This window comes from Hemicordylus capensis, chromosome 2 (genome assembly GCF_027244095.1).
Source record: "Hemicordylus capensis ecotype Gifberg chromosome 2, rHemCap1.1.pri, whole genome shotgun sequence".
Taxonomy (NCBI): Eukaryota; Metazoa; Chordata; class Lepidosauria; order Squamata; family Cordylidae; genus Hemicordylus; species Hemicordylus capensis.
In genome coordinates this window covers 263,817,415-263,845,056 of record NC_069658.1, presented here as the reverse complement: position 1 = coordinate 263,845,056, position 27,642 = coordinate 263,817,415, and the positions used below count along the sequence as shown (strand labels likewise).

The 27,642-nt window shown below is 45.1% G+C and overlaps 1 pseudogene; it reads right to left on the bottom strand.

Annotated features, from left to right (window-relative positions):
* LOC128344454 (zinc finger protein 271-like) lies at nt 1-26,631 on the bottom strand (annotated as a pseudogene).
* Between the last annotated feature and the right edge of the window lie 1,011 nt (nt 26,632-27,642).

The following is a 27,642-nucleotide window of genomic DNA, read 5'->3' as shown; positions in this document are numbered from 1 at the left end:
TATTTTCCTCAAAGCGTACTATTTATTATATTTTTATGTCTGGTTTATAAAAATTATACTCCGAAGCACAGAAACCCAGCAAGCATAGGGCTCTATGCATACTTTGGGAGTACTGTATAACTTTTTTTGGTGTTCAGAAGAAAGAAAGAAACTAACAAGAAAGCCAACACTGCTTCCCTATGCTGGAAGAAAGAAAACAATTAAATGCCCTCTTTGAAAACAAAATGCAGTATGTAGGAATGTACATCTTAACCGCAGCCGACTGAGAACGTTCTGATGTAAACTTTAGCAGGGGTTTAACAGGACAGATGTAGGAAATGTCCAAACACTTCAAAAGGTAAACTTTCCCCCAGAGTTTTCAAACATGGAAGCAGTAGTCCTGTTCCGCAGGGACGACTTCTTCAAGGGGTACCTCTCAGTCCTCTTCCTGCTCTTGGACCGAGGCTATGGCCAGCTTCTTTACCCCCCACCTCCACCCCGTTTCTCTCCCCTGCCACCACCCCTAACTGGCAATTTCTTCAGCCAGCATTCTGCCTCTGCTGACCCTTCCCCCCCACCAAGAATCTCCAGGTTCTCTCATTTGCTTCAGAGGGAGGCAAGAACCACAACTGCTCATGCTTAGCACACAAGCACAGAAGCAGAAAAGCATAAACGAAACCCATCATGGTGCCCACTGATGCTTTCCCATGCAAGTGACTGAAACATTTCCCCAAACCCAAGGTGAATGAATACTTAGCATTTATACAGCACTTTTAGAACATTCAAAGCACTTGACATATATTATCTTCTTGGAATCATGATGATGATTCTGTAAGGTAGATCAGTATTATCCCCATATTGGGGGGAGGAGGGGTGATGCTAAGAGGAGAGTGGCTTGTCTATGGACACCTCATTTCATGACAGAGGTGAGATCCTGATACATAGCTTAGCCTCTCAGCCACGGTGCTGACGCTACTTGAAAACCCCACCATTGTTCACTCCTGTCAGTTTTCAATAGTTTCTGCTGGGAGAGGGGGAAAGAAAAAACACCAAGCCAAAGCAAAAAACAAACAGTTACTTTGACATTTTCAAGCTTCGGTGTTATTGTGCACCCACGATGCATGCTAGGGATTGGAAAACCAAGACCCTAAGAAGCTCTTGGCTAACACTGAGGACCTTGTCCTCTTCATAGGATTCAATGTCCCACTGTAGTCAATTAGAGTAGCTGCTAATGCCAAGGAACTTGAACATATGAAACGGCCTCATGCAGAGTCAAGCCATGGGCTCATCTAGCTCAGTATTGTCTACAGTGACTGGCAACATCTCTCCAAGGCCTCAGGCAGAGATTTCTCCTAACTCTGCTAGGAGATCCTTTTGAATAGCCTAGATCCTTTTGGCTGGATATGATGCAGATTAAACTTGGGACCTTCTGCATGAGCTTGTCTGAGCTTTGGCCCCTCACCAAGTTGGGAATATCCCCAGGCAGTCACCATGCCTTATTTGATGCAGGCTTATAATTCAGACTCCAAGCAGCCAAAATTCTACAGCCAGATCCCACCTTTTTTGCCTTATGGCAAGCCCTGTTATAAACACAGTAAAGGGAATGTTCTCACAAGCATCCTTCTGTCTTCTGTAGAGAGTGGCCATATGGAGTCACAGAGCAGATTCAATGAATGAGAAGTCCTCACCATTGAGAAGAGAGAGAAGGTCAACATCTCAGTAGAGTTTGTTCTCTAATAGACTTAGGTCTCGTTGACTTGTTTTCTCTTCCCTCTTCTACCACAGCTTTCTATGAGGTTGGAAAAAACCAATCAGAAACCAGAGGGCCATCAGAAAAATCTCAAAATTCAGAGTCTGTAGGGAAAATTCAGGAGTGGACATACCTGAAGGTGTCTGAAATGGGACATTTTGAAACTGGTAATAACTTTTTTTTTAATTGTACAGATAATCCAGAGAAGATTCTAGGATCCAGTTACAAAATGGATGGAGAGCAGGAAATTCAGACAGCAGATATTAATCAAAAAATATTTTGAAAGCATACTGGCAGCATCTCCTATCTCATCCAAGCCCTTATTTCCAGATTTGTGCAATGTGGATGTAAGGTGGTGGAACCAAAGACCTTCTGGAAGATGGGGAAAGGCTTACTAATCAAGATACTTAGATTTACTTCACAGAGTGGCTGTGATAAGAGGTGAGCTTCTAGTTCCAACAGAAATCCATTCTCTTGGAATTACCCCATGTGGGTTTTCTGGTGCCTAGTCAGGTGCGAGTTCCGATTGAACCTTTTCCCACATTCAAGGCATGCATAAGGTTTCTCTCCAGTGTGGATTCTCTGATGCTTCTTAAGGCATGAACTCTGGCTGAAGCATTTTCCACACTCTGAGCATTTATAGGGTTTCTCTCCTGTGTGAATCCTCTGGTGCTGGATCAAATCGGAGATCCCACGATAGTTCTTCCCACATTCTGAGCACAAATAAGGTTTTTCTCCAGTGTGGATTCTCTTATGTACAACAAGGTGGGAGCTCTGAGTGAAGCATTCTCCACATTCTCGGCAAATATAAGGTTTTTCTGCTGTGTGGATTCTCAAATGTCTAATGAGATGTGAGCTAACTAGAAAGCCTTTCAAACAGACAGGGCATCCAAAGGGCTTCTCTCCTGTATGGATTCTTTGATGAGCAACAAGGTTGGAGCTCACACTAAAGCTCTTTCCACAGTCAGAGCATTTATATGGTTTCTCTCCAGTGTGTATTCTCTGATGTGCAATAAGGGTTGAGCTCTGGGAGAAGCTCTTCCCACACTCAGGACATGTATAAGGTTTCTCTCCTGCATGGATTCTTTGGTGTTTCACAAGGGCTGAGCTGTCACTGAAGCGTTTCAAACACTCGCGGCAGACATAAGGTTTCTCCCCAGTGTGGGTTCTTCGGTGTCTTATAAGAGGTGAGCATCGTTTGAAGATTTTTCCACAATCAGGGCACTTATAGATTCTTCCTCCTTTTTGGACCTTCTTTTGCACTACAGTTTTGCTGGGTTCGGCCGCAGTTCCCTCACGCAACACAGCTTTACACTGTCTCTTCTTTGGGATGTATCCTTGCTGATTTTCAGGATAAGGCTCACTGTCACAAGGCTCTTCTCCACCAGGAATACGGAAAACAGTTATTTCATATTCTTCTGGATGGCACTCGCCCTCTTCAGTTTGTTCAGGATAGTCCTCCGGGAGAATCTTCACTACTTGCACCAGATTCTCTTCTTCCTCCTGGGGGATCGCCTCCTCTTTCACCAGATTGTCTTCTTCCCCCTGGAAAATCACCCTTTCCACCAGATTCTCCTCTTCCTCTTGGGGGATTGCCTCTTCCTCTTCCACCAGATTATCTTCTTCCTCCTGGGGGATTGCCTCCTCCTCTTTCATCAGATTCTCCTCCTCTTTCACCATCTCTAACCTGCTAGAACAAAGAGACATTTGCAGTATGTCATTCTGTGCATCAGCAACAGAAATGTGGGGCAGAAAACTGTCTATGGAACTTTCCCCCATGTTTTATTTTTCTGTGGAATTGTTTCCATTTCTAAAATTTCTAGTTGGCTACCTGAAAAACCTTTTAAGAAACAGTGAGGGGGAAATTAATATGGTGGAGGTGTTTTTTTAACTGTATAAATAGGTCAAACATGCCAAAGCAGATAATCTATTGGGGCATGAGAAACATTTGAAAATATACTTATTTTTAAATTAATGCAAATTTAATGCAAATGAAGGGAGTTTGCATGGGAATTTCCCCCAGAAATTTGCCAGTTCAGAATTTTCTAGAAAATCCACATATCTGATGCAAAAACTGGGGACACAACTGGGAGGGAAGGAAAGCAAACAGTTTGTAAGGAGAAAGTCAAATTAATCAAGAGTAACCAGATTTCCACTATTAAGGAGGGACTAGTCTTAAAAACACTCTGTATTCTACATGGCCTTCATTCTGCTAGGAAAGTGTATTGCCAATCTTGGAATCTCAGCTTTAAAAAAAGCCACACACAAACAGACAGTAGGTTTCTAGCCCTTAGTAATTTCAATTTTTTATAGCACTTCAAAATGTTCAAGGCATACCATGTATGTTGTTCAGTGATATTTTATTTATGTATTTATTGGTGTTTTTTTTAAAAGACCAATTTCCAGATTTTTTTTTTCCTGGGCATTTCCCCAACACTCTAAATCAACTGGAGATCTGATTTAGCATATTTGACTTATATTAAGCTATCTTAATACTCAAAAAGGTATGCTATTTTTATGTTACATGCTAAATAAATATACACCTATCAAATATTTTCCAATAGCCAAAAGAAGATGAACTGAAATATTTTATTAGGAAAACAATTCAAGAAAACTCAAGTACAGCTCAGTCTTATAGAGGTTTACGCAGAAGGAAATCCCAATGAATTAGATGTTAGAGTGCTGGGCTAGGACCGGGGAGACCCGAGTTCAAATCCCCATTCAGCCATGATACTTGCTGGGTGACTCTGGGCCAGTCACTTCTCTCTCAGCCTAACCTACTTCACAGGGTTGTTGTGAGGAGAAACCTAAGTTTGTAGTACACCACTTTGGGCTCCTTGGAGGAAGAGCGAGATATAAAATGTAAAAAAATAAAAATAAAATACTTTCAAGTAAGTGTGCCTAAGATTGGCATACTAGGGCACAATCCTATAGAAATATATGCCTGCAATTTCTGCTACTGCACCACTGGTGTAACTTTGTCTGCAGAGGTGTGACTCCAGGAAGTTCCCAGACGTATGAGCTGGGAAGCCATTAACTCATTAGGTAAGCCTTAGGTAAGCTATTTTTCAGCCTCCGTCCTTCCTCAACTTACCATAAAGGATTGTTATACTGCCAACATTTTATGTATGTATGTATGTATGTATTTATTTATTTAATATTTATATACCACCCTTTGCCCAGGGCATTTAACAAGATAAAGGACTATTTAATAAAAACAGAACAGCTAAAAATTGAAAAAAGAGCAAGGGACAGCTCATTGGACAAAAGCCTGAATAAGAAGGGCAGTCTTCACTTTCCTCACAAAGGCGGCAAGAGAGGGAGCTACGTGAGTCTCAGCTGAGAGCGGGTTCCACAGCCTGGGGGCAATAACAAAAGTCTCTGTTCTGCCTGCTCGACAAATGGGCCTCTGCAGGTGTCAGTGTGTGGAGCAGAGCCCTCCCAGCCAATCTAGTCCGGTGGGTAGATTCAGCTGGGATCAGGCAGTCCTTAAGTTACCCGGGGCCGAAGCCATTTAGGGTTTTAAAAGGTAATAACCAGTGCTTAAATTGTACCCGGAAATAGACTGGCAGCAATTGCAGCGCCTTCAAGACTGGAGTAACATGTGCATTGTGAGCAGTCCCAGAGATCAATCTGGAAGCTGCATTCTGCACCATCTGTAGTTTCTAAATACTTTTCACGGGCAGCCCCAATAAGCCTACAACTCTGGTGGTTTTTAGTTTAGAAAAATATGACTGCACGGAGACATGATAGAGGTCTACAAAATCATGCATGGTGTGGAGAAAGTGGATAGAGAGAAATTCTTCTCCCTCTCACGTAACACTAGAACCAGGGGTCATCCCATGAAATTGATTGCTGGGAAATCTAGGACCAACAAATGGAAGTACATTTTCATACAATGCATAATCAACTTGTGGAATTCTCTGCCACAAGATGTGGTGACAGCCAACAACCTGGATGGCTTTAAGAGGGGGTTGGATAACTTCATGGAGGGGAGGTCTATCAATGGCTACTAGTTGGAGGGCTATAGGCCACCTCCAGCCTCAAAGGCAGGATGCCTCTGAGTACCAGTTACAGGGGAGTAACAGCAGGAAAGAGGGCATGCCCTCAACTCCTGCTGTAGGCTCCCTGTGGCATCTGGTGGGCCAGTGTGTGTAACAGGATGCTGGACTAGACCAAACGTGACATGACTAAGAGAGGCCAGATCAGAGGCCAGATCAGCCCTCCCAAGGAAGGGTCACAGCTGATGTACCAACTAAAGCTGAGCAAACACGCTCCCAGCCACTGCCATCTGATGTTCTAGGAACAGCACTGGGTCCAGGAGAACCCCCAAGCTGCAAACCTTATGTTCTGTCTTTCCACCAAAGAACTCAGGGTGGCACACGTAGTTCCCATTTCTATCACAACAACCTTGAGGGGTAAGTTAAATGGAGAGGTGGTACCTCAGTGGTCAAGCACCTGCTTTGCATGAAGAAGGGCCTAGGTTCAATCCCCGGCACCACCAGCTAGGTCAAACTCTGGAAAGCCCCTGACAGCAAGGACAGACAACACTGAACAAGCTGGACCAACAGTTTGACACAACTTCATATGTTCAGTGTTGTAACTAACCCAACATCACCCAGAAAGTTATAAGGACTGACGAGATCATGTATGTAAAGTGTTTTAACACCCAAACAAAGCCCTATATAAATTTATTATTAAGAGGGTTTATAGGAGTGCTATATTATTTGGAAAGATTGTGTCCCATCTATATAATTAATTCTCTTAGTAGGTGGGTGTCCAGGATTTGGCGGCGGAACTCTCGTGACATGCTGTGAGAGTTCCGGCGGAGTGAGGAGGAGGGGAAGAAAGTGCTGGCAGTGGCCACTGGCCAGCCGGCTGGCCGGCCAAGGATGGGGGGGGGGAGAGAAAAGCTGTGGCAGGCAAAGAAATGCGGCGGCGGCGGGCGGGTGGAGTGGGGGGAGAGAAAAGCGGCGGCGGCGGGAGTGCGGGAGAGAAAAGCCGCGGCAGGCAGATGGGAGGGAGAAAAAAACGGCGGCGGCAGGGCCCTTCTTGGCTGCCCGCCGCGGCTCTGTGTGTGGGGAGGAATGGGAGGGGAGGAGGGCTGGAGAGCGTGGGGCCGGAGGGAAGGGGAAGAGAGGAGAGACTGGGGCAGGAGGAAGAGGAAGAGGGAGGGGAAAACAGCCAGCACCAAAGCGCCACACAGATGCTCTGTGCGGGTTCCGCTAGTCATTCATTATTTCTTCATTGTGTGACAGCATTGGTTCAAAAAGCAATGGGGCTCTAGCTCTGTGGTACATAAGAACAGCCCTGCTGGATCAGACCCAAGGCCCATCTAGTCCAGCATCCTGTTTCACACAGTGGCCCACCAGATGCCGCTGGAAGCCACAGACAGGAGTTGAGGGCATGCCCTCCCTCTTGCTGTTACTCCCCTGCAATTGGTACACAGAGGCATCCTTCCTTTAAGGCTGGAGCTGGCCTTTAGTCCTCCAACTAGTAGCCATTGATAGACCTCCCCTCCATGAAGTTATCCAACCCCCTCTTAAAGCCATCCAGGTTGTTGGCTGTCACCATATCTTGTGGTAGAGAATTCCACAAGTTGATGATGCGTTGTGTGAAAATTTACTTCCGTTTGTTGGTCCTAGATTTCCTGGCAATCGATTTCATGGGATGACCCCTGGTTCTAGTGTTATGTGAGAGGGAGAAGAATTTCTCTCTATCCACTTTCTCCACACCATGCATGATTTTAAAGACCTCTATCATCTCCCCCAGTCGTCTTTTTTCTAAACTAAAAAGCCCCGGGTGTTGTAGCCTTGCCTCATAAGAAAGGTGCTCTAGAGTAAAGCATCTGCTTTTTACACAGAAGTTCCCAGGTTCAACCCCTGGCATCTCCAGATAGGGCTGGGAAAGACTCCTGCCTGAAACCCTGGAGAGCCACTGCCAGTCATTGTGGGCCGTACTGAGCTAGATGGGCCAAGGGTCTGACTTGGTAGAAGGCATGTTCCTATGTAAACTTTCAGGAGGAATGCACAGTACAGTCCTACGACGACCTCAACATGCATGTTAAAAGGGTCAGTCACATTTTGACATGTGACTGACCCACATCTATTTTGACATGTGGGCAACATCTATGCCCTCATGTCAACATCTATCTCACTGCATATGGGAGACCTTTTCACTTTGAATGTATTTCTGACAAGCGACATGACCTAGCTAGAGTCGCCCCCTTCCAAGTAGGCATATTTAGAATGAGGCTGTAGGGCACACTTGCACTCTGCTTCTCTGCAATGAGTTTATCTTTCACTTATATGGCAATCTGAAACATTTTTCTTTGGGAATATTTCCCCCCTATTCATTTTGATAGGGTTCAATTCCAAGGAAATGCCTTTTATTGATTGCATTTTTATTCACCTTAGGATGCCATACATGCCCATCCTCACGACAATTCTGAAAGGTACATTAGAGAGAGAGAGAGAGAGAGAGAGAGAGAGAGAGAGAGACTAGCCCAAGTTTACCCAACAAGTTTCACAGCTACGTGGGAACGTGAAAGTCTCCCAAATCCTGAGGAGCGCGCGCCAGGAGCCGGTTAGGGCGGCAAGGGCAAAGCCCCGCCGCCCTGAGGAGGAGGGCGAGAGGACACCAGGAAGACAGGCAGCGGACGGCAAGGTGGAGGGAGGTGGCGGCGGGACTGCCTGGCCCTGGCCCTCCGGGGTGCGACAGCGGCAGCATGTGGTGGTGGGGGGGACGGCTGGGTTCAACTAGAGGCGCAGTTGCTCTGCGCCCGGGTCCACTAATTTTGGTTATTCCTTGTGGCAGTTCCATTCTTTAGCAGTACTGTAGGAAAGGTACTTTGCACATCTGAAAGACACACTTGCTCATCGTTCTCTCTCTCTCTCTCTCTCATGTTGAAACTCTGAGCCCTGACCTTGAGAGCAGATTTTGAGGCTACGATTTGAGGGTACGATTTTCTCCATACACACTCGGAAGTAAGAGTATGTATGCAGTCAGATGAATGGAACTTGCTCCCATAGACATTGCATAGGACTGCAATCTAATCCTTAATACAAACCAAGGCTGAAAAAGCCTGGCAGGGCTGCTAGCAGAGAGTTTACATTATAAACTAATACAGTTCCTATTATTTCCTTTCTGTACGTCACATTAAAGACCCACCCTCAAATCCTTGATCATCTCCCCGAATCCAATTCAAAATTATTACCTGGAATGTCCGGCTACTGAGGAGTTAATGGCTGCAGCGCCCCGAACCGATTCCAGTCTACGACAGTCACAGTCCCCACTTCGGTCGGGCTGGAAGGGGAAATCTGGAATGGACGTCTACCCCTTTGATCATCAGCGATTGCTTAGGCCCAGATCACACAGGGGATGCGAAGCTGAAGCTGCTGCAACTTCGCGATTTGCTTTCTAGCACTAAAGCTACTCACTACACAAACGAATGCGTGCATAAATAAATAAAAAACAAAACAAAACCCCAGAAACAGTGCCCAGGCTGTGGTCCTTTTGTTCTTTTATCGGCCCACCTCGGATCGGATTCGTCCGCCTTGCTACCCACGCACGCCCACTCTATCTGCTTGCTAATCCAGCCCCTTCCGGTCCTTTTTCATTTCTGAGCCGTGCTCCTACAACTCTGAACCGGGAACGAAGCTGCCCGCAAGGGCTTTTCAGGAATCAAGGGTAGTCCCCCGCTCTGCACCTCCCCGCCCCCCCCCCCCATTTCTGTTTCAGAAAACTAAGAAGTGAGTCACACCCAGAAATGCACTTTACCCCTTCTATTTTTGCCCCGCCCCTGTTTTTTTCGAGTGCTTTTTCTAACCCTCTAACCGTCAGGATGGACGGGCCATACAGCTAAATCAATAAATCTGCTTCCATTCCATATCTAAACATAAAAGATTCTGAATCAAAGCATTGAAGAACTCAGTTTTAAATAACACCGTGTTTAAAAGCTAACAAACAATATTCATTTACATTTCGATCTGATCCTAGTAGTTTGGGACAGTCTACTGAGATGAAAATCGCTGCATTGCTGGGCTAGTGGGCTAGAAGGACCTCTTATGTGGTATAAAGCAGCTTCGTATGCCTCTAGGAATAATGTATCAAATCAAATAGACCACCAGCATAGGATTATGGTACTGGTGTCCTACCACATCAGAAGGTATTATCATTCAAGTGCCAGCCAGCAGAACACCCCAGGACCTTTGAGCAGCCAATCCCTTAAGAACATAAGAACAGCCCTGCTGGATCAGGCCCAAAGCCTATCTGTTCTTGCATCCTGTTTCACACAGTGGCCCACCAAATGCCCCTGAGAAGCCCACAGGCAAGAGGTGAGGGCATGCTCTCTCTCCTGCTGTTGCTCCCCGGCATTTGGTATTGAGAGGCATCGTGCCTCTGAGGCTGGAGGTGGCCTATAGCCACCAGTCTAGTAGCCACTGATAGACCTCCATTAATTTGTCTAAGCCCCTTTTAAAGCCATCCAAGCTAGTAGCCAGTACCCCATCCCATGGCAGAGAATTCCATAAATTAATTATTCACTGTGTGAAAAAGTACTTCCTTTTGCTGGTCCTAGATTTCCTGCCCTTCAGTTTTGTAGGATGACCCCTGGTTCTAGTGTTGTAAGAGAGGGAGAAAAATTTATCCATGTCTGCTCTCTCTACTCCATGCATCATTTTATACACCTCGATCATGTCTGCTCATAGTCGCCTCTTTTCCAAGATCAAGAGCCCAGATGCTGTAGCCTTGCCTTATAAGGAAGGTGCTCCAGGCCCCCGATCATCTTGGTTGCCCTCTTCTACACCTTTTCCAGTTCTACAATGTCCTCCTTAAGATACGGTGACCAGAACTGTACGCCGTACTCCAAATGTGGCTGCACCATAGATTTGTATAAGAGCATTATAATAGTAATTATAATTATAGTAATGAATAATTCTAATAATAATGAATAATAATAATGAATAATGAATAATTCTAGTAATGAAAGTCAACAAGCACAGTGAAAAAAATGGGACTACAACTAAGTGTAAAGAAAACTAAACTAATGAAACCAGCTACAGCAAACAGCCTCAGAATTGATCATGAAGACACTGAAGTGGTGATGCCGTGATGCCTATACCTACAAAGATTAGAATTGTTCGGACAATGGTTTCCCCCCTGACATTCTATGGATGCAAAAGCTGGACTTTGAAGATGCAGGATAGAACAAATATTGATGCTTTTGACTTAGGGGCTGGTGAAGACTTTTGAGGATACCATAGCCAGGAAAACAAACAAATGGATCACAGAACAAAGCAATCCAGAATTTTCACTCGCACAAATGACCAGGCTCAAACTATCATACTTTGGACACCTCTTTTGGACTACTTGCCTTGTTTTTCCATGTCTATTTCCATCCTCAAGGTCTTTACAGATGTCTTTGTATTATTGCTCCTTGTCGCTTCTAACAGCTTTCTGAAATTCCCTATTAAGTTCCTTCCTGAGGTCTTTATCTTTCTTGACTTCGGCTTCTCTCCTCTTCCTAGCATTTTCCACCTTCTGTTCTGACATCCATTTTGCTTACTTCTGTTTCTTGGTCTTTGGCAATCTCTTTTCACATTCATCCTTAACAACTTCTTTGATTTAATTCCACAGTTCCTCTGGTTTCCTATCAATGAGGTTCAGAACTTCAAAGCGGTTCCTGATGTTCTCCTTGAAAATGTGGATCATATTGTGGAAGCTGGATAGCTTTGTTTTTCTGCTTTAGCAGAAAAATGCTTAAATGCTTAGATGCTCAATATTATGCTTAGATAAATTATTAGATTAGATTAGATGCATTATTATTATTAAATGCTTAGCTGCATTATGCACGACATTATGCTTATATGCTTATATGCATGACAAATGCTTAGGTGCTTAGATGCATGACATTATTCTGTAGGAATAGGATCAGATGGGCTGATACTAGATTCTGTTAAATTCAGAAATTGCAGGCGTTTGCTATAGACGTTGCCCTTTTGTTGTACAGCTGGTTATGATTTTGTTCAGTTCTTTCCTTCCTTCTGGAAAAAGATGGATTCCCATGCTTTTTAATAATTTTTATTTTGGGATTAAGCAAAAATGGATATTAAAACCAAAGACATAAGATTGAAGGTTTTCTGAAAATTGTTCCAAACAGAGCCCATTTTCAATACTTTTATAAGCTCTTTGAGAAGTAAGTAATGCAGTTAGCACCACACTGGGTCAAAGTCTACAGTCTCAAAAATATTTATTTATTTATTTATTCGATTTCTATACTGCCCTTCCAAAAATGGCTCAGGGCAGTTTACACAGAGAAATAACAAACAAATAAGATGGATCCCTGTCCCCAAAGGGCTCACAAACTAAAAAGAAACTTAAGATAGACACCAGCAACAGCCACTGGAGGGATGCTGTGCTGGGGTGGATAGGGCCAGTTACTCTCCCACTGCCAAATAAAGAGAATCACCGCGTTAAAAGGTGCCTCTTTGCCAAGTTAGCAGGGGCTAATAATCGAATAAAATAATCAAATTTTAGAAGTGGAAGAGATTTTTGAGGTCTTTCAGTCCAACCTTCTCAGTGCAAGCATCTGCTCCAGCATCTCTGACATATGGCTGTCCAGCCTTGGAAAACCTCTAGCACATGAGAACCCACCACTGACAAAGCAAAGTGTTGCACTGCCAGCAGATACTCTGGAAGTTATTCCTAATGTCTATCTTAAATCTGTTCTTTCCCATGTCAATCCTTTGGTTTTAGTCCTGCCCTCAAGAACAAGCCATTTTCTGTATCAAAGCCTAAAGTCTACTGTCTCAGTGACCTTCTTAAAATAAAGTTTATTTGCTTAGGATCAGGAAGCATAAGGTACTCCTGTAATTTTGTAAATGACTGTAAATATTCTTTCCCAAAAATAAGAATAAAAGGGCCCAACCAAAATATGCATAGACACAGGAACACAGGAAGCTGCCATACACTGAGTCAGACCATCGGTCTCTCTAGCTCAGTATTGTCTTCACAGACCGGCAGCAGCTTCTCCAAGGTTGCAGGCAGGAATCTCTCAGCCCTGTCTTGGAGAAGCCAGGGATGGAACTTGGGGAAATCTCTGGGGGAATCACTTGAATGGGCTACATTTTCCAGAGCTCTGTGAGTGCCTTCCAAGATGGCACTGAGACTTGCCATGGTTTCATTTCCCTTAAAGGAGCCCCAGCAGCACTGGATAAACTGCAGCATTGGAAATGGTTAGGAACATAGGAAACTGCCATATACTGAGTCAGACCATTGGTCTATCTAGCTCAGTATTGTCTTCACAGACTGGCAGCGGCTTCTCCAACGTTGCAGGCAGGAATCTCTCTCAGCCCTATCTTGGAGATGCTGCCAGGGAGGGAACTTGGAACCTTCTGCTCTTCCCAGAGCGGCTTCATCCCCTGAGGGGAATATCTTGCAGTGCTCACACATCAAGTCTCCCATTCATATGCAACCAGGGTGGACCCTGCTTAGCTAAGGGGACAAGTCATGCTTGCTACCACGAGACCAGCTCTCCTCTCCAAAAACATTGGACAAAAGCATTAGATGCCAAATATCTCCAGGAGCTTTCCCAGACAGCAGGCTTCACTGCTGGTTTACTACGAGGCTTTACTGCAAATTCAAAGTTGCCCCCCCCAAACCAATGCAAAAAGTGTATTTTTAAAACCTGGATATAAATCAGGCTACACTCTTAACATGCAATGAAAAAACTGAATTGTGTGTGAAGTGCTCCCCAACAGCTCGCAGGGACTTCTGGGTAAATTTGTCCAATTTGTGAATGCACTGAGACCTCCATTCCGGAGGAGATGCGAACTAAAAGCCAGGTGTGAAAAACTTCCAACAGATGTCTTGGGCAGTGGAATAGATTACTGTATAGGTAATCTGTGAGGGGTAAAATATTATTGACATATTTTAAAAAATAAATTAGAGATAGACCAGTCCACATGCTTTTTAATGGTTTGCTGTTGTTTTCTTTGTCACTTACTTTTATCAAAAGGAAGGGCAACCTAGTTGATAGTAGTAGCCTGCCTCTTCCATTCTGGGATCTGTGTTAAGGAATTATCTTAATGCTCATCCCACCAGGCTTTGCTTTCTCAGAGGTGCAAAAGCATTGCTTGGGAAGAGGATCCAACTTCTCTTTGGAATAATTCAAACTTCCAATTTAGGACACCTTGAGTGCTCTGAGAATGTGCACAGTACCTTAATCCCTACCCAGGGATTTTAAAAAGGAGTTATGAACACAGTGGGGCTATTCCCACGAGCAGCAAAAATCAGGCTAGGAGAGCCTAGCCCGATTTTTGCCGTTCGTGTAAACCACCGGGCTTGCAGGTGAGCCCGGTGGCTTACAAGCAGCTAGCCCACTTAAATAGCCTGCCCCTTAAACCTGGTTTGCAGATCAAGTCCTCCGCAAACCCGGTTTTTGAAATCACGAGTAGCTGTGGTGCGACTCCTCATGAGGAGACCCCCAGCTGGGAGGCTTAAAAGCAGCCTCCTGGGTCTCTCCAGTATGCCCTGCGTGCTTGTGCAGGGCATACTGGAGCTTCTGGGGGCCATGTGGCCCCCAATCCTCCCAGCCCCCACCAGCTCCGTCACAGAGCTGGCAGTCGTGTGGGCGGCTGATCTGGCCACCCAGGGCTGCCACTCTGCTTGTGTGCAGGGAGAGCGGGTTAAGCCTGCTCTCCCTGCTCACCCTCCCCAGGCGGGTCTCTTGGATCGTGAGACCCGTCTCAGTGTCTTTGAACATGTGCAGCTTGCTATCTCTTTATGAAGGAATTGGATACTAGCTTCTGTTTTTCAAAAATCAACCTACGGGCACATGGTCTCTGAGGATATGCAGTGTCCCCTTAAGCCTACCATGCTGATGTTTAAAAAAAAAAAAAATCCTACAGAAAGTAAGGAAACAAAATACATTTTATTGTATTTACATCCTTTTATTCTGGCAAGGTAGTGGAACATTGATTAAATTTTGGCAAATCTGTAACCCTCATTTCATAACAGCAATCAGTCATTATGGAACATTTGCAGGAGAGCAAAGCAGAAGAGGGCTATAGCCTTCATATGTCCTGCTTGCGGACTTCCTAGAGACATCTGGATGGCCACTGTTGGAACCAGGATGCTGACTAGGTGGACCTTTAATCCATTCTAGTAGGGCTCCATTATGTACTAAGGCTGACATCCCAACAAGCACCGATGCAACACGAGAAGCACAGGTGTAGCAGCAGTACCTCTGAAGAGTTCCAGACCAACACTGCACTGCTGCTAGTGTGTGAATTTTAATGACCTGCCCTTTCCCCAGAAGCCCTCTGTGTCATCTGGAAATATACCCCCTGACGGCTGTGCAATCATCAGGGACATATTTTTGGGTGGCACAAAGTGCTTTCTGCGGAAGGGGAAGTTGTTAAAATTGGCCCCCATCCCTGAGCCAGGAATGAGTGAGTTGAAGCAAAAACACCAGTTCTTCTCTGGTGGTTGCAGTGGTGGAATCAGGATATCAGCCTTAGTTTTTACTCTTTTTTATTTTTAGGAAAGGCTCAACCCTGCCTGAAAGTTCTGCTCCTGCAGTCACAGATGTGCATGTGTGCAGTCGGCAGCTACTGAGGGACACATCATACACACTTTTCCTTCCTAGGGGAAAACCAAGTGAATGCTTTGCTGGGTGCACAGAAGTAGTAGTTAGCAGCAGGTTCCCAACATGTGTGCACCTGGCAAAGGCAACACTTGTGTGATCTTACTGTCACTACAGTTTTTTTTAGCTCACTATTCCTCTAAGGAGTTTAGGGTGGCATACATATTCCCCTCTTCTATCACCACAAGCCTGTGAGGTAGTTTAGAATGAGAGTTGATGAAGTGGGACACCATTTCAGATTTCAGGATAGCAGGACAAGCTTCAGCGAGGTTCAAAGGCTCATCTTTGGATATATGCAAAGTTAAAATGTGAAAAAAGCAGTGTATTTTTTAACAGCATCTGTTGTGATTATTTTCTGTTTATTGCTCACAATAGCAACATTACAGGACAAACAGGCATCTTGCTTTCTGTGGCCACGTGGCTTAGCTGACTCAGGGCAGTTTACAGGGTTAAAAGCACACAATAGAAAGAGATTGGTCCCAATCCGGCTACTAAGAAGGCTGCACTTCTCTGCATGCTGCCCTTGGGGTATGTCCCACTGAACACAGGCTTGCTTCCACGGTGTGGGATTAGGCTGCACAGTTTATTTCTAGGCACAATTGAATGCTCTCTTTTGACCTGTCAGGGCCCTCAGAGGGATGTGCACAGAACCGGGCAGGGAAAGTTAAAAGGCGGGCGGGGGGGTGACTTTAAGGGTGGGGGAGGGTACACTTACTCCTCCCTCCACTTCCCTCCTGCCAGCGCTCCATTGCAAACCGGTCCGGCGGGGTGGCAGCGTACCTCCCTGTTGCCCCGTCTGCTCCTCAAACTGGAAGAAAGCAGAAGTACCCAGCGCGCATGCATGCACATGTGCCTGACATGCGCATGTGTGCTGGGTACTTCCGCTTACTTCCATTCCGAGGAGTGGATGGGGCGGCAGGGAGGTACGCTGCCGCCCTGCCAGACCGGTTTGCAATGGAGCACTGGCAGGGGAAAGCGGAGGGAAGGGTAAGTGCACCCTCCCCTGCCCTTAATGTCAAACCTCTCGCCTTTGAACCAGTGGAATTGCCATTTGAACCAGTTTGGAGGCCCATAAAGGGCCTCCAAACCGGTTCTGTGCACATCCCTACTACACAACACTGCCTTACTTAAAGCTGACCTTTAGAAATCTGTTCAGCTTGGCGATGGGCAGAAGAGAGCAAAGGGTCTCTTGTTCTGGTGTCTCAGACAACAAACACTCCCCCAGTTTATTCAGCCCCAAAAGATATTTTATTAGCATACATTGTGCCAGGAAATATCAGTGAGATAGGGAGAGGGTGAGAAGAGGGCAGGACCAACATATTTGGAACACAGAACTCCATCCTCCCTTGGTCTATATTGTTCACCACCATCCAATGCTTATATAAGATGAAAACTAACTGTGTCATTACTTTCTGCCATCCTGACTCACACTCTCTTTCTTTAATTATTTCATTAGGATGTGATTTTGTGCTCAGGTACTGGGGTGGGTATTTTATCATTTATTTATTTAGCACATTTGTATACTCTCCAAAACTCATGTCTCTGGGTGGTGTGGAAATGTTAAGTACCATTTCAGAAGGCAAAATCTTAGATGCAGCACACACACCCCTACCCTTTTACTCAACAGGACATCACAATGACTAACATACTGCACAATGTCATGCACATAGTGGAATGTGAAGTTTGAACAGTGGCGCAGAGCGCTGTTGCACAAGCGTAAAGACAGCACAGAGTTGTGCGACAATGAGGCTGTTATATATCATGGCCTCACTGCTGCACAACTCTGTTTACACTACTTGTGCAACAGTGCTCTTGTGCATCTGTGCAAGCTTTGTGCTCCACTGTGTGCATAACATTGCACTGTATATGTTGGCCATTCTGCTTTTTCAGCTGAAGTGCTTTCTTCCCCATTCTGGATCATTACCTTTTTAAGTACCAATAGGAGCCCTGACAGAGAGAGTAAATAAAGCAGGTTAGAAGAAACTAAAAATTCTGGGCGCTAAAGGGAAGGAGAGGAGGGGAAATGTGATCACATGCGCAAAACATGGATGTCAGTATCATGGCTGCCTGTCACAAACATGCAGTTAAGAACATATGAAGAGTCCAGCTGGATCAGGTCAAGGTGTATTTAGTCCAGTTCTTGTTTTCCCCATTGGCCCACCAGATGCCCTTGGGAAGCCCATAAGCAGGACATGAAGGCATACCTCTCTCCCTCTGTTGCATCTTGCCTCTGAATCTCAACAACCCAGTTAGAAATGGAGGAGCAAGGATCTACTATTCCCAGAACCCAAGGTGTGTGGGCATTATGAAACATGAACACTCAGAGACTGCAACACCAGAAATAAAACAAAACACATTTGTAGCATACAACCTAGTGGAAATGTGTTATGTATGAACTAAAGAATTTCCAAGTACCTGTATACACTCTTTGCTATTTTTTCTAGTGCATATTTGGAAAGGCGGAGGAAATACCAAGTCAGTTCAAGCTATGTTCAGCAACTGTGCCATATTCTTTGGTGGCCAGAATACACTGTGAGTAGCACTGAAGGGTCTGGACCTATCCAAGGCCATGATCCATCAGCTGCAATCAGGAAGTGCAGCCTGGGCTCCACACTGTAGGGTACAGAATGGCTTAAGCAGGTAGATCTATACCGGACAGTGGGACACACCTGGACACAAGAGCTTCTGAATTGGGTTAAGTTGTTTAGAGATTATTTCTCTAGTTTGGGGCTTTAATGACCATCACTGACAATTCAAATTTGAGCAGTTTCACTCCTGTGTTTTTCTTCTCATATATAGCATGGGTTGAGCTCAGACAGAAACCTCCCCCCAGTCAAGTATTAATAGGACTTTCTTTGTAAGTTGTCTTAAAAGTTGATTAAAATGAGCAGGGAGGAAACAAACAAAGGTACCAGATAGCTTGGGACTGTACCATTTCACAATGCAGGTGGGGAATCTGCATGTTTGAATTGCCCTGGATATATATATATATTTTTAATCTTGCTGATGAATATTAAGCATATCAAAGAAGAGACAAGGCTAGAACTTCTGTTTCTGAAATTCTAACTTTCTATATGCCTTAAGGTTCCTGCCCCCACACGGGGGAGTACTCAGTTGCATAAACTCCTGCCCACAATCTGAAGTACTACAGTCCTGGGAGGATCATACCATGCTCCCACTCCCCCGTGCATGGTTCTTACTTTTGAGAAAATCAAATAACTAACAAGAGGTTTTTCTACAGCTGGAGCTAGAATGTTTACTATGGTTGTTCTTCTGTGTGGATTTTCTGATGTTTAATGAGACTGGTGGAATTGCAGAAGCTTTTCCCACATTCTGAGCACTTATACTTTCCCTCTCCCATGTGGGTTCTTTCATGGGCAGTAATGTTTGATCTCTGACTGAATCTTTTCCCACAGTCAAGGCACTCATAAGGTTTCTCTCCTGTGTGCGTTCTCTCATGGATTATAAAGCTCTCTCTCCTATTGAAGCTTTTCCCACAGTTGGAACATTTGTATGGCTTCTCTCCTGTGTGGATCCTTGCATGTTCTTTAAGGAGTGAGCGATAATTGAAGCTTTTCCCACAGATGGGACATGCAAACGGCTTCTCTCCTGTATGAGTTCTCTCGTGTTCAATAAGGTGTGACCTCCGACTGAAGTTCTTCCCACACTTGGAGCATGTGTGTGGCTTCTCTCCTGTGTGGATCCTGTGGTGTCTCGTAAGGTGCGATCTCCGACTGAAGCTCTGTCCACATTCCAAGCAATTATATGGTTTCTCTCCCGTGTGGATCCGCTCATGGACCAAATGGGCTGAGGCATGGTTGAAGATTTTCCCACAGTATGAGCACCTGTATGGCTTTTTTCCTGCCTGAACATTGAAGTTTTTAAGAGGGTCGGTGCTCTGGCTGGAGCTTTTCCCACCATCCTCACCTGTCTTTTTTCTCTTCCCCATCTCCAGTTGCTCATGCAAAGTGCTTTCATTCTCCCCTTCACAAAGAGAAGCTTTTTTCATGGTCTGTTCTGTGTGGCTTCCCGGGTACCTCTCTGGTGCCTGCTGACTTCCAGATGCCTCTTCCATCTCAGGAAATGGGAAGACCTTCTCTGCAGCTGCCATCTGACTTCCAGGCATCCCTTCTATCTCAGGAAACAGCAAAGCATTGCTTTGAGCTCTTTCCTGGGACAGCCTGTTGTGCTCTGGTCTTCCCAGCCGAAGTATCTCCTCCTCGTTTTCACTCACTTGGCCATCACCTGCTGGAGTCAACAGACAAGCACACCATGAATTTACAGGAAGGAGCTGCAGCTCAGTGGCAGGATACAAGCTTTGCATGCAGAAAGTTTCAGGTTCATTCCTCACGCTTCCTATCTGAAAGGATCTCAGGCAACAGAGCTAGGGAAGAGCCCTTGCTCGGGGGAGCTGCTGCCAGCAGACAATATCAAATGTATCATATATCAAATGGCCCTCGAAGCTAGACTCAGAAAGTAAGGACACAATTTAGAAAGGCAGTATGGGGAAGCTTCATGTGTTCATTTCCTGTTGGTGAAAGCCAGCAGGTAAAAGATAGGTTTGCTGCTGGCTAGGGTTACCAGTACCAATGGGCTTCACATCTCTTTGAAGGATGGCAGACGATCAGATGGCTCCAAGCTGGCAATCATCCAACCCTGGTCTAAAACCAGGGCTCCACAACTTTGGCTCTCCAGCTGTTTTTGGACTACAGCTCTCATCATCCTCAGCTACAGTGGCCCATAGTCAAGAATGATGGGAGTTGTAGTCCAACATCTGCAGGAGGACCAAAGCTGTGCAGCCCTGGTTTAAAGCAATGCAGTCCCCCAGCCAGTGCCACTTGATTTCTTAACTTTCCTTTTGAAGCCTGCGGGTGAGACAGTGAGTTTATTTCACACCTTTAGGCATACCCTGGGCATTATCAGATTTCTAGGTACATGCCACTCTGGCTTTAATCCAGGCAATAGAGACTAAACTTGCAGTGCTTGGTCATGGAGAGCAAGAGGTATAATGTCTGCTGTTGATCCTGTGAGAAGTTTTCAGCACTGTGAGAAGTTTTCAGCACTGATTATAAAGATTCAGTGGCATAGATGCAAAACTGAGCAAACATCACAGGCTGTTCTTGAGTTGGGCCTCTGTTAGTGATGCCCAAGCATGGTGGCACACTGATCATTTCCCCAAGACTTTTCCTATGGGATTTGACACGGTTCCATCATATCCCCTAAGAACACTGTAACATTATTCAGGGACATAGTTATTCCTTACCCAGCAAGCTGGCTATCTTTTCACCCTTTTGCAGGGTCACCATGTACAGCTGCATCTTCAAGGGGTCTGCCTTAGAGAAATGAACAGCCACATTTTCAAATGGCCCTGGCACCTGAATTAAAAAGGTAGGGACACAATTTAGATCATAGTGACAGGTTTGGGAGGACAACCATCCCAGATCCAAATCAAATTCTGTCACTCCACCCCTAAAAAGAGCAGCCCCTGTTCCAGCTAAGAGCCCCACTGTGAACAGAAAGGCAGGAAATGGAACTGAGTACAAACCTAGTCAGTCATCTAGAAAATAAGAGCATCTTTGGAAAATGTATACATGGCCTCCAGGTCTACACATTCCCACAAGCGCAGGCACTGTCACTAGACTTCGCAGGATTTCCATGAAAAACTATCTTACCTGCTGGTCCCACTTCTCATTCTCTTGCAGCTTCAATGAGAAAACCTCTGCCAAGGTTACTGCCTGGGCACAGGTCTCTGGTCCCCGCCTTCTGACCCAGATCTGCATTTCCTGGGGCAGTATGGCCAAGAACTGCTCCAAGACCAGCAGCTCCAGGATCTGCTCTTTTGTGTGTTTCTCTGGCTGCAGCCATCGATAGCAAAGGTCTTGGAGCTGGCTGCAAACTTCTCGGGGGCCCTCAGCCTCCAGGTAGCAGAAGTGCCGGAACTGCCGGCGCCAGATCTCCAGATTCACAGTGTCCTCATCCCGGAGCTCTTCCTTCATTTGCTCAGAGGAGCCCAGGCTTCCAAAAGCTTGAATGGCTTCTCCACTGAGGTCTGGCAGAGTCTGGTTCAGCCTCTCCCTAGGCCAGTGGATGGCATCAGCGATTCTCTTGAATGAAGTCTGAAAGGTTTTGGTACTGTCCCATCGAGTTGGCACCAGTGGCTTCCTCCGGGACTTCACTATCTTCTGAAAATCCTGCTGCTGGGATTCTTTGTGCTGTTGACTCCCCTCATCAGATGCCTGGCGAGACTCTTGAGGAGCTGCCTCATCAGGTACCTGTTGAGCCTTTTGTGCAATCTCCTCATCTGGCACCTGTTTAGCTTCTGGTGGGCCTGCCTCAGTCAAAACTTCCTCAGCAATTCCAACTGGATTGACAGGAGGGTCTCTTCCACCTTCCTCTGACCTCTCTTCTATTTTGGGTCCTGTTGGGTCCTGCTTGTTCATTTTTATTCCCAGAGCTGCAAGCGAAATTCAAGATGTCATAAGGGCAAAGAGATGCACACTAGGCAAAAAAGCTACTCACAGGATTTGGGTAGAAATGTGAACAATTTCTTCAAAACGTCAACACAGCCACTGTCACTATGAGAAACTAATTCTTAGGAGAGGTGCAGAAACAATGAGGCTATTCACACGATGGGAGAAAATCGGGCTAGCAGAGGTAACCCGCTAAACTACCCCGGTGCTTAAACCAGGTTTGCGGAGCGAGTGCTCCACAAACCCTTTTTTTCCAACTGTGTATCGCCGCAGCGCGGCAACTCATGAGTAGACCCACAACCAGGAGGCTCAAAAGCAGCCTCCCGGCAGGGGGCCTCTCCAGCATGCGCTACGCGCTCGCACAGGGCATGCTGGAGCTTCCGGGGGCCACGCGGCCCCCAATCCCCCCAGCCCCTGCCGGCTCCGTAACAGAGCAAGCAGTCATGTGGGCGGCCGGTTCGGCCGCCTGGAGCAGACTGACTGCTCGTCTGCGGCTTAGCCCGCTCTCCCCACAAACCCCATCCAGGCTCTTCTCATTGATCGTGAGAAGAGCCTCAAAAAGTATTAAATTTATCTTATATGAGTCAACTATAATCAGACTTGAAAGTCCTTTCTCAAAATGGGGAAAGGCATAATATGCTATCTATGGAAGCTGAGGTAACGAAGGGGAATTTGAAGGAAGTATGTATTTTACTGATGTACTGTGAAAAGCTTACTTTTCACATAAATTTTTTATTTATTTATTCGATTTCTATACCACCCTTCCAAAATAGCTCAGGATGTGTTACATTAAAACAAAACAATTAAAACCAATTAGCAGTTAAAAACAGAGGTTGTAAAACACCATAAAAGAGTAACAGTTAAAACATTCAAAACAGTTTTGAAACCCTGAAAAACCAGGTTACAATGTTAAATCCATTTACAACAATTTAAAAACCCTGGAAGGCCAGGCCATCTTCTAATTAGAACTAGATGGCACCCAATGAAATATACAGTGGTTCTGAACTACTGGGGCGGTGGTTGGCTTGGCTTTTCCCTCCCTGAAAGAACACATTGCTCTCTGCTCAATTTCCAGTTGCCTTGGCCTGCAGAATGAAAGGAAAGTACTCTCGGGCTGACACTGGAAGGTTGCACCCCCTGCCTCCCAGGAAGAACATCATGGCAAGGGTGAGACCAGCCTGGCCCCAACTATTGGCCAGAACAAAAGCAGCTGCAGATACCTTACTCCCCACCCCAGAAAGAACATTCTGCTCAAGCTGCTCTCTGTAACTGCAGAATGGAAGCTCTCTCTCTCTCTGGTATATTACTGAAATCGGTTATAAGTTGTTTTTAGGATCATTTGACAACAGGTGGGATATAAATATTGAAACTAAATAAAACTGTGATGACTCTTGGCTTTCAGCCCTGGAGACATAGTCTTCTGCACACACCTTCCTTAACTCATAAGAAATTTTATTTCTTCATTCCAAAGCATCTCCCTAACAATGTGTTTGAACCAGAATACATTTCTGGTCAGTACTTAACACAAATCCTCCTTGCTTGCATTGGCACCAATTGAGCATTTGGTCTTTTAAAAAAGTAGATTTTGCACTTAGCATCTCACATCATGTGAGGGTGATTTCTTCATATATACTATCACTTGATAAACTTGCCACTCAATGAACTGCTGCCTCCAGTGAAAAACATATAATATCTAGGGCAATGTCATGAGACAGGTAACCCCTGTCCATGGTGCTTAAACTGTGATGATAATTTCAGTCACCATCCAAGTCATCTCATGTTGTCACAGCCATTTGAGTGCCAGGCAGACATGTTCACACAGATGGACACGTTCAGCAATAAAACAAGCCGCCTCAAAAGGTTATGGTAGCTTCTTTCTTGCACGTTTTGACGATAGGGTGGGAAATGCACGTATTAGGGATGTTTCATGGCTTAGGACGTGAGGCAGGACTAGGCAATCTGTTGAGCATCTTCCCAGTCCAATATGATTTTCTGATGAGAACAACTAATAGATAGCACAACAGACGGTGGCTGACATACAGAGCAAGGATGTACTGATGCAGCAAGAGAGCAGCCTGACAGAACTTCCCAGCTTACTGCACCAAGTCCAGTGTTCCACCCAAAAATGTGTCCCCAAGGGCTGCACAATCCTCAGGAACATTCTGAGCTGCCCTATTCTGGGATTAAGGAAACCAGATCAGTTGCTAACACCACAGTTCTCTGCTTACCTCTGGTATGAATGGTAGAACATGAGTTTTGCACATATAAAGATGCAGCTTTAATTTTTGGGTAGAAGAGCCAAAAAGCCTTGAAATGGTGCTGTCTCTCAAGAGTACAAGCATTAGGCTAGATAGACCAATGGGCTGATTCGGCATAAGACAGTTCCTCATGGTTTAAATTGGCTCAAAAAACTACATTTCACCATCCCGGTTGCAAAGCAGGCCCATAGCCCAGTGGCAGTGCACATGCTGTGCACGCAGAGGGTCTCAAATTCAATCCCCAGCATCTCCAGTTGAATGGCTTTCTCTGGCAGGTCTCGAAGAGAACTGCTGCTAGTCAGAGCAGACAATCTTGAGCTAGATAGTCTGACTCAATCCAGGGGCAGATCTTATCAATGGGCAAAGTGGGCTCAACTTAAATTTCTCAGTCAGCCATGTTGTCTCTGTCTCCATTTTGTGTCCCTACTGCCTCCCTTTGTTGTTCCCTGCTGCTCTTGCCTGCAGCTGCTTTAAAAATTGTGAGGTGGGCAACAGTAGCACCAACTTCAAAGAACAAATGAAAAGCCTCAGATATTTTAAAATATTAATAATACAGGAGCCAATAAGCATGCTCACTTTTGTTTTTGCAAAGTGTGCACTCCTAGAACTGCCCTATAAACCAATCAGGGAGGGACTAGGCTCATTGACTCCTCAGGCAGCCAATCAGAGTGCCTAGAGGGTGGGAAAGTCTTTTTCTTTTAGCTACTCAGAATAATTCAATCACTATTTTGGTTAGAGAGCAGGTAGGCTGGCTGGCTGTTTGGAAGCCTGATCTTTTGCTGGCTTCTTTGTTTGTGTTTGCTTAAAGGGGAGGAATGCAACCTCTCTGCTTGCAAGGTGGGCAGAGAGTGGTACCCAGGTGTTCAGCAGGCATGGAGCAGGGAGAGGTGTCTCCCATGCATCTTTGCTTCCCATGGTATCCTCTAAGTTACAGGAGATGTTCATAGCTGCAGCAAGCATCACTGGAGAAACCTGTGATTTTTCTATTATTTATGTATACATTTTTGAAAGAGGCAGGCAGAACTGGCCTTGTAACTTCAGAATGAATTTGTTCTCCACTTTTGCAGCTGGTGTCTGCTTTACCTGTGACTTATATAGATTTATTCACTTCTACATGTATAGCCTGTGCTTCTTCCAAGAAGCCCAGAGTGGTGCACATGCTTACATTTATCCTCCTAACAGACCTATGAAGAAGGTTATGCTGAGAGATAAGTGACTATCCAAGAGTCACCCAGTAAGTTTCATGGCTGAATGGGGATTTGAACTTGGATTTCCCCAGTCTAGTCCAGCACACTAACCACTGTACTACTCTGGCTCAGATTTCTTTCTTGTTGTTATTATTAGTATTCATTTTTGAAATAATCAGGCAGACAGATCTGCCCTGGTGACGTCAGAATGCATTTACTCTCCACAGAAGCAGCCTTTTGTAGCTGGTCTGTACTTTGCTTGTGGCTTGTACAGTTCTTTTCCTGTGTGTGCTTGTGTTTTGATCCTGCCGTGTTAGATACAAATCTACACACTACTGTAGCCCTTTTAAGCACTACAAAGCCACTGATGTTTTCCATATTTCTCTGTATCTCTGCTGATGAGCAATTGAGATTTGTGTGCTTGTGTGTGTGTTTGTATTTTGATCCCACTTGATAGCTACACATCTACACTTTGCCAGTTATTGCTAAGGCACCCACCTAGTCCTGGCTCCTCCTCAGCTGTCGCCCACAATTAGCTCCACCCAACACCTGCCCTGCCTAGTAGTATCTCCACCCCCAAGTCCCATGAACTACCAGTGACTACCAGCTACACAGCAATCTAAGGCTGCAGCCCTATGCGTACTTACTTGCGTGTAGATCCTATTCCGATCACTGGGGCTTACTTCTGACTAATTATTCATAGGATTACAATTCAAGCCAGTTTTATGTGGAATAACTAATCTGAGTTAAGCATGCGCCCTGCGCTGACTCTTTTATTACCCTGCTCTGCTTCCGATCTGGACGGAATCCGGAAGGCGGAATACTGCCGGGATGAGAGCTGCAGAGGTAGTCATACACCTGAGTTTGATCCGGAGCGAGGCTTCTTCGGAGAGCCTCTTACTATGAGAAATCCGTTCTGCCAGTCCTTGGTCTTATCTCCTCCTGCTTTTTTACTGCCTCCAAACACTGCGGGATTTCTCTTTCTTGCATGAACCGACAAGTCCCTGAAATCACCGCTTTGCACCCTTTTGCAATATGCAGCCTTCCTCTTCTTTTCTCTATTATGGCCAAGGCTGCAAGATAAGAGTTCCAAAAGAGATATTTCTCACCGGAAGAGAGGGGTGGGGAAGCGAGGAGGAAAGGACTGGAAGATGGCCTGAACAGTTCCTTCCAGATTTTGCGGACCCCTCTAGGAATCGTAGCTCTGTCGATTTAACCAATGGATCATCTTTAGGAGGAGAACAGCTAGGATCACAAGTTGCGTTTGCAGAGGGTGGGTAGGATATAGTGTCACGCCAGGGCAGAGATTCTCGTGGAGCAAAGTGTTGCTGTCTTGTTCCTGCATCTCTGGTACTCCGTAATAACCTTCTAGAGAAGGAAAAGGTTTTAAAAGGCAGGTCACCATTAGGGCGGTACAATTTAACTGATTAATCGGCTTGGTGGTTCGAATAACTCCCCTTTTATTAATAACAAAAAAAGGTGCCCCGATTAATGCAACAGCCAATCTGGGTTATTTATTTATTTATTTATTTTAAACCAATTATTTTAAAATAAACTTTTTTAAAAAAACAACTCTATGGCAAGCATCGTCTTAAAAGAGGGCTTTCGCTCCTTTTTGTCTTCAGGATTGTACTGGAGTTTCCAAGAATTTCCATCATTCTCCGGGAAAGACTGAAAACTGGAGATTTGAATGGCAATTTGAAAAATACGGGGAGGGGGAATCTCTAGGGACAGCTTCAACCAGAGTTGACAACTCTACCTCTCACAGAAGAGACTTACTCTTCTCATACACTACCTGCTATGAGATATGTGTCGTCTAAAATCAATGTTTTTTGCTTCAGAACTATATTTTTACATGTGTAAAATTTAATCAATTGGCTAATAGACTAAAGTCCAGTTCCATGTGGTTAATCAACAAGATTTTTTAAATGGGGTGGCAGTCCTAATTGCCATGGATCTTGCCAAGTTCTCTCTCTCTCTCTCTCTCTCTCTCTCTCTCTGAAAAGCTATGCTCTGAACTTAAGATGACCCCCTTAAAAAGAAGAGGTTAAATACAGGTTAAACCTGCATTTGCTCATAAGGAACAGGACTCTGAAATGAAGACAATTTCCCAATTTCTAGTATCAAAAAACTTGGGGGAAAACCAGTCAGATTCAGGTAAATACAATACATCCTTCTCACATCATAAAAATTGCAGCTCTAGAATGTCTGGTGTGGCAGTGCAAGAATCTTTGATCTGGAGCCTGGCAACTTGTGATTTTTACCTGTAGATACTATGAATTCACCCTCTTGAAATCTCTTGTAGTTATTCCAGTGACCACAGCAGTTACAAAAACCTGTCTCAGCTCACTGT